Genomic DNA, 7,379 nt, shown 5'->3' on the forward strand with positions numbered 1-7,379 from the left:
AAAAAAAAAAAAAAAAAAAAAAAAAAAAAAAAAAAAAAAAAAAAAAAAAAAAAAAAAAAAAAAAAAAAAAAAAAAAGTAGAGTTGACCATCACTTCTACAGGGCCCTTTAATTTTAGAGGGCCTTAAAAAGGGCATAACTGTAACGAGACAATAGTGAACCAAAGAATTACAGTCCCAGTGTACAATAAAAAATTACATTTTAAAATTTTGAAGGTCTCTACCAATTTCAATATATTTTTGGGCAAATAGCACTGAGCCATTAAATTGTAGCGCTAATGGAACCGATTTCCTATACTCATATCAATCTCCAACCATCTATATCAGCAAAATGCTACACTGCATGGTACAAATTATGCACCTAGAACTTGTGATTAGACATCAACTGTCCAGAATTCCACAATGAATCCAGAAAGGCCCAATACATTACAACCTATGAAAACTGAACACTATTAACCTAGAGTTACTGGGATTGAATGGCCAGATGAGAACCAAGAGAATCTAGCAAATATTTCTGACTAAATTCACCCATACTATATATACTTTGACTTGTCAAAAGTCCTTGTAAAAACTACTTTTGTCTGTAGGACAAGAATGATATTCCTATTACTTAGGAGCAGATACAGATTCTGAAATTTGGATTCTATGCCACCAGCTAAAGAGGATGCTGTGTAGACAAACTTAGTACATAATTTCCAATTGATTTATTACCAAGATCCTGAAGAACCACCAAATTAAAAATGTTAAGATTACAAACATGATAGAAAAATACATGCTAACAATACAGGGGAGAGAGCTCTGAAAGTACTTGCAAATGACAATGGTAAGAAATCAAATTTGGTTATGAAACATTCAAGCTAAAGGACCAAAAGATATTTACCTCTACACTTACAGCAAAAACGTTGGTTGCTTCGTCAAATGTCTTTTTTTCCTCTGCTACTTGTAAAAGCGTCTTTAAAAATGTCTTTTTTATTGAATGATTGATTTCCAATGTTGCTGAAGTGCTATACTAAGAGGAATTTCTTCATTCATAAATTCAATTTATAAAGGGCAACATTGTGAGGGCAAATAAAGCACTACTGAAGAGTCAGAATAATTTGTGAAAAATACATCACAAAATTTTGCATTTAGACATGTGAAAAATATGGGCAATAAGATACTACTTAACATTGCCAAAAATTCATGACTCCCCTCGCCAATCCCTACCCCCAAGAAAAAGTACCCAGGTACTAAACTTATGGAAATACATGTCATTGAATAGTTCCTTTAAAACCTTTAATATCAGCTGGAAAGAACTGAGGAATCCTAATTAAGCTGAAAAATACACAAGAAATGTGCACATAATGCACTCTCTAAAGGGGCAACAGAGTGGACAGACAGTCAAGGAACTCCACATATTCAGTGCTATTTGCAAGCCTGTAAGCAGCATCTACAAATAAAAAGTAGCTGGCTGAAGTTATAGGCTGATATTACACATTAGTAACACAACGTGATCACACAAATTTGGCAAAAATCTAAGGAAGTTTGAGGTGAATCGATTTGACAAAATGGATGTAAAACATGTCAGATAACAAAGGCTACATTAGGGACTACAGATTTGCACATCAGTGGTTCACCATTTCAAAAACAAGTACCAAATCTTTAATTTTATTGAGCAAATTGTACCAAATATCAATTGGCACAGAATGGAAACATCCCCACTAGGTAACTTCAGTTGGCAAATGTAATTAGACATTGCACCAAAACAACAAAAACAAAACCAAAAACAAACAAAAAAACCCTAAACACAATTCGCCTATCACTATGTATATGTAAGCAAGCATGAACAATATCTCTAACAATTAATCTTGTTCCCCATTTTGTCCTGAGAAACCAAAATTGGAATTTCAATTATACACAGATTAAAATACTCCATTTGCTGAGTTTCACTGCTAATTGGATGTTACATCCAATTTGAAAAACCAGGGCAGGTGCCATGGCTCATCCCTGTAGTCTCAGCACTTTGAGGAGCCCAGGTGGTAAGATAGCTTGTGCGCAGGAATTTAAGACCATCCTGGGCAACGTAGCAAGAAAACCTTGTCTCCACACAAAATATAAAAAGTAATCAGGGAAGCCAGAAAATAGGGTAGCACTTTTTTATCCTACTTCGGGACAGCAATAATCTGGGAGTGGATGTTGACAATGCAACTGCAAAGCAGCATATATCAACATGTATAAAAGAGGCAAGGATTTTTTTTTTTTTTTAAGACAGTCTCACTGTGTTGCCCAGGTTGGAGTGCACTGGCACGATCTCGGCTCACTGCAACCATCACTTCCCAGGTTCAAGCAATTCTCCTCCTTCAGCCTCCCAAGTAGCTAGGACTACAGGCAATGGCCACCATGCCCAGGTTTGTTTTTTTTTTTTTTTTTTTTTTTTTTTAAGTAGAGATGGGGTTTCACTATGTTGGACAGGCTGGTGTTGAACTCCTGACCTCATGATCTGCCCTTCCTAGCCTCTCAAAGTGCTGGGATTACAGGTGTGAGCCACCACGCCTGGCTGCAGATGGACGATTTCAAAGGGTTCTGGCATTAGCTTCTCTTCAAGAAGCCAAAGTATTACTAAGGCATTCATTAAAAACGGCTAAGGGAAGTTATATTACTAATTTTGGGTTTCAGTCTGTTAAACCTTAGTTTTATGAAACTGTGTCCTAGGAAGTATGTTTGAAATTAGTTAAGTGGATACTAATAACATTAGGTCCCTTAACCCAGTAGTGGTTAACTCGGAATATATAACCCCGTCTACCAAGTAAATGGTTCAGAACCACAGCAGAAAAACCCCAGTTGACTAAGAAGCGCAAAAAAAAAAAAAAAAAAAAAAAAAAAAAAAAAAAAAAAAAGCTAACAGCTTCATGCCCACTTGGAAGATGACGGTCCTTGAAGCTATCATCTTGCCAGTGGGTGGAGATTCTATTGTACAGATATGGTTCCCATAGAGCAGGGATACTATGGTGCCAGACAAAACTTTATCAGCATCTTTCCAGAGAGCAAGTAATTTGAAGATAGGCACTAATACCATAAAGAACTCCACCTTTTTAGGATTCAGGAACCGTTATGTATTGGTTGTGATAGTATACTACCATCTAAAATTTTCCTGCTTAGTTCAATCTAGGTGATACTTCATTAATGCTGTAATTCTGATTTCTTATTACCAGTTGATATAGGAGACATTTCACAATATACTGACAGGTTGTTGAAAGCCCCTTTCTATGGATAGAAGTTATGATAAGCTATATAGAGACCTATGCGTTTCCAGATTAAATGCTTTAGTCCAGTGTAGGGAGGAATCAATGAAAGTGAACTAACCTTAACTTCCAACGATGAAAAATCTTCTGTGCTGCAACATGAGGTTCCTTAACATCACTGAAATGGTGAACCAGAGAAATGTATCCACGAATCCCACCCATACTCCAAGGACACAGAAAAAAGTATTTATTCCCCCCCTTGTGGAAAGTGTACAGTTTGTAGTTCCCTCATGCATAAAATCCAAAGTATTTTGCTTTAAAATGCTATTTTGTGTGCTGGATCTAAATCTGAAGATGAGTTAAGCTGGTTATATATTCATATTATGATATAAATTATATTGTATATATATATTCATAAGCTGTCAGTATGTTACTCTTAAAGCTTAAAATAAGCCAAATCATTCTTTTCTTGACTACTTTTAACATGTAGTTGATGCTAGGATTTGAACCAGTAAGTGCAAAGAAAGCTTTCAGGGCCCTAAAAACTAAGTACAATAAGCACCTCATAAAAAGGACAGATAATGCAATATAGAGTACTCAATGCAAGGTGCACTGGCCAATTCAGCTGGCAGTGATCCAAGATTACCTTTCTCAATGTCTGTTGGCATCACAGAGCTCCTTTGGCTACGTGTACCACAAGCAAAAGGCACTACAACCATCAGGCTCATTCCTCCTCCCGATGAAAGCACTGGTATTCTTTGTTGTCTTCATTGAAAACCTTTTGCAGACATTCTTGAGGTTGATACCCAAAACCATCCTTCTGGGTCAAAATCATATCACTACATGCTTTACTACCTGCTCTGGTCCTAACATAAGGTATGGAATCTGTTAAATCGTTTTGGAGTCCCATCCAAGATCTCCTAACTCTGAGTAGCACACGTAGTTAAAAAATAGAATGCAGTGAGTCCCTAAGATGAACATGAAGAGCTTAGCATAGCCGTATCTGTCTCAGCAGTCTTCTGATCCTGTCAAGCAGAAGTTGGTGAAAAGCACAGCTAACCCAAAGCTAACACTTTTAGCCCCATCCCAAGGAACCCATGGAATTTCATAAATACGTATTATTAGGTCACCAAGGGCTTTGCCTACATGTTGCAGTGTTCCCTGGGGAACAAATATACAGTGCTGGTTCCTATCATCTTGTCAAGGCATTCTCATCACTTTTGAAGAACACTGGTTTCCTGTATCAGGTGAATATAGTTCCAGGATCAATAGAACTTCTCAGTAAGTTAACTTTTCTTAACTGTACCTTCAAGCGTAAAACATGGAATATAGGAAATGCTTAAAGCCAACTTGCTGAACCAGATGACTTCTAATGTCTGTAGCTGTGTTTGCTGCTTAAATGTCCTGTACTTACCAAACACTAAGATTACTTGGAACATGTGAAATCCACAAGAAATCTTTAGAAATATACATAGCTCAATCCCCATTTTAGCCCCTCTGCCTCTCTCCCATCAATCCAAAAACTGAATAGAATAATAAGTACTCAGAAAACACTGACAGGACACAGGCTGGCCCATCAACCCCAACATGGCACTAGAAGCCAGGGAAGGGCAGGGAGGAAACCTGAATGTAATGGTGGCATTACAAGTTGGTACTTCTATATAAAGATAGTCCATAAACTTCATTTTCAACATACTGAGCAGGTTGAAAGTGAAATAGTAAAGCTGCAAAGTAGTAATATTTTTCAGTCACTGCTAATAATCACAATGGTTGCTTGTCAGGGCTTGGTAGTAGAGCTTCAGCCATTACTGACTTTTAGGGCACATGATCAGTTACAAATCACTGTCCCCTGATTCTTACAGGATATGCACCCTTCCCTCCATCCTGCCCCAAACGCCTTCTCTGATGCTCCCCATCACGCAGACACCACAGCCCCACATCACAAGAAACCATCCGTTCTATATAGTTCTTATGGCCTAAACCAACTGGTCCCTCACACAGTGTTTGAATTCACCCAGAGCATGAACAATTGCTAACCCTCAAAATACATGAAACCAGCAAAAGGGGGTAAAAGTAGGGCTATGACTCGTAACGAGATGGGGGCAGACTTGGGGGTGATGTGATCACATTTCTTCTCGGACTGATGATCAATTTCTTCAAAGCATTATGCAGTTTTTTCCTTCTTTGAAACAGACTCTAGGTGGACCCTCCATCCCTTCCCCTCTTTCCCTCCTCTCCCAAACCCTCAGGAATAAAATTCCTAATAACATCAACAATTATATTACAGGAAATGTTTACTAGTTATACACTATCCCACTCTTACTTTTTATTTCCCTTTTGTTATATAATAAATGAGAAGCCAAGACCCTAAAACGTCTTAAACTCCAAAAACAAAGTACTCGAAGGGGCACGTGCAGTTGGTTTGAGTTTTCAATCTAGCCTGGGGAAGTACAGACAAGCCACCCCACATCCAATCCCATATCTCAATGTTCAAACCTAAAAATTGATGGGTATAATCAGAGTAATGAAGTAGTCATCTATTAAGCTCTAGTATTTTATAGATTATGGACTTGTATTTCACCTTTCAAACCACATGTCCCTTACCTTAAGGCTCTGGAGAGGTACTGTCAAACTCAAAACAACTCTGGCAGTAGCAGCAGCCCCAAAGGACTTGGATCAATATTTTGAAGATGAAGGTCTTCCAAATAAGCAGCAGGTTGTCCATCATGAAAAAGTCTAATGCCAAATGAGTTCTTCTTCTACCGTCCTGCCCTCAGGACATGAGGATATCATTTAAAGTTTGATATAAGGCAACATGAGGCATCCAATGCCCGAGTAAAAGGGAATATAACCCCTGATATTTAAGAATGCACTGGGGCCAGGGTAAAACAAAGTGACTTCTTGGACAGGGTAACTTAATTCTATAGGCAATATGAAAATTAAGAGGTCATTGGTGATATGGAAAAAGGCTAAAGGTAAATAGGGGAAAGCTACAAAGGGCTCCCTAAATCACTCGTGATCACCTGCTTAGTAAGTCATATACTTACTAAGTATATGCTTCTGCTAGGCAACTATTGGGAAATTTATCCATACTTCTCATTCTTTAATATGTGTTAGTATATACTAAACAATTCAAAGCTTTCTTTGAACTATAAGATGCCATGAATTAAGCCTTCAAATTTAAATTGGAACTGGAAGGGATTCTGATCCTGTTAAAATTATTTTCTCTCCAATTACATTTATCTGTACAATGTACATTAATAATTAATTTATTAGAGGATTAATATCAATAATTAACTTGTTAGAGGATCCAGGAAACAATATCTGTAAGGCCCAGCGCAGCTCATAATAAATAGGAATGCCGACGTAAGATGTTCAGTTTTGGAAGAGTAAAGCTATGCTTTCTTTAAAATCAAACAATTGCACAATACATTATAGCCTACAACTTACTCTGTAGTTCAAATAAACACTTTCTCCCATTACAGAAAGACAGCCCTCCTCCCAGCAACATTCCAGACTGGATAGATTGATTCTTCACCTGACATAACTCCAAAATTCTCATTGAACAAGACAGGAAGTCAAATTGAGGCTGAAGACCTCAAAGTATAGGGGACTAAACCTGCAAAGTAGTATCTGTAGCAAAATAGTTGACCTGATGGGAGGTTGGCTCCCAAGAATCTTTCTGTCCTCGTAGCCAGATAAAGTAATCAAAGGGTAATCCTCTACTTGGAAGCCAGAGCCAGTGTAGTACTTAGGAACAAGTCTCATGTTAAACGGCTTCTTCCATGGAGTGTGGTTAATGTGCAAAAACATGACTATAATAAGGTTGTTAGAACAGACTCACCATAACAGGAAACACCAGAGAGGTCAAGGGTATCTAGGAAAGTCCAAACATGATGATGTAATACAAATAGAGCAATTAAGAGGTTACATTCTTGCATTATAAGAAATGAGGTTTCAAAGAGAAAGTCTAGAATTTACTGGCTGGCCATTCTTGTCCAGTTCTGAACTTCTATTGGTTTGATGACCTCTTTGAAATGCATTAAAAATAACATTAACATTAGTGTTGGTGAGATGAGTATATCAATTAGAAGAACCTGTAGGTTTGGCTATCCCTAAAACAAGTCAACCTTAGGAAGAAGTGTACTTTAAAAAGAAAA

The 7,379-nt window shown here is 37.6% G+C and overlaps 1 long non-coding RNA gene across 1 annotated transcript; it reads right to left on the reverse strand.

Moving 5' to 3' along the window:
- Window positions 1-2,857: 2,857 nt before the first annotated feature.
- On the reverse strand, window positions 2,858-7,373 carry LOC108296406. The gene is made up of 2 exons (XR_001821847.2): window positions 5,824-7,373; window positions 2,858-4,244 (listed from the first exon to the last, which is right to left on the reverse strand). It is a non-coding gene; the product is annotated as an uncharacterized LOC108296406 (long non-coding RNA).
- Window positions 7,374-7,379: the final 6 nt, after the last annotated feature.

This window comes from Cebus imitator, unplaced genomic scaffold (genome assembly GCF_001604975.1).
Source record: "Cebus imitator isolate Cc_AM_T3 unplaced genomic scaffold, Cebus_imitator-1.0 Scaffold709, whole genome shotgun sequence".
Lineage (NCBI taxonomy): Eukaryota > Metazoa > Chordata > Mammalia > Primates > Cebidae > Cebus > Cebus imitator.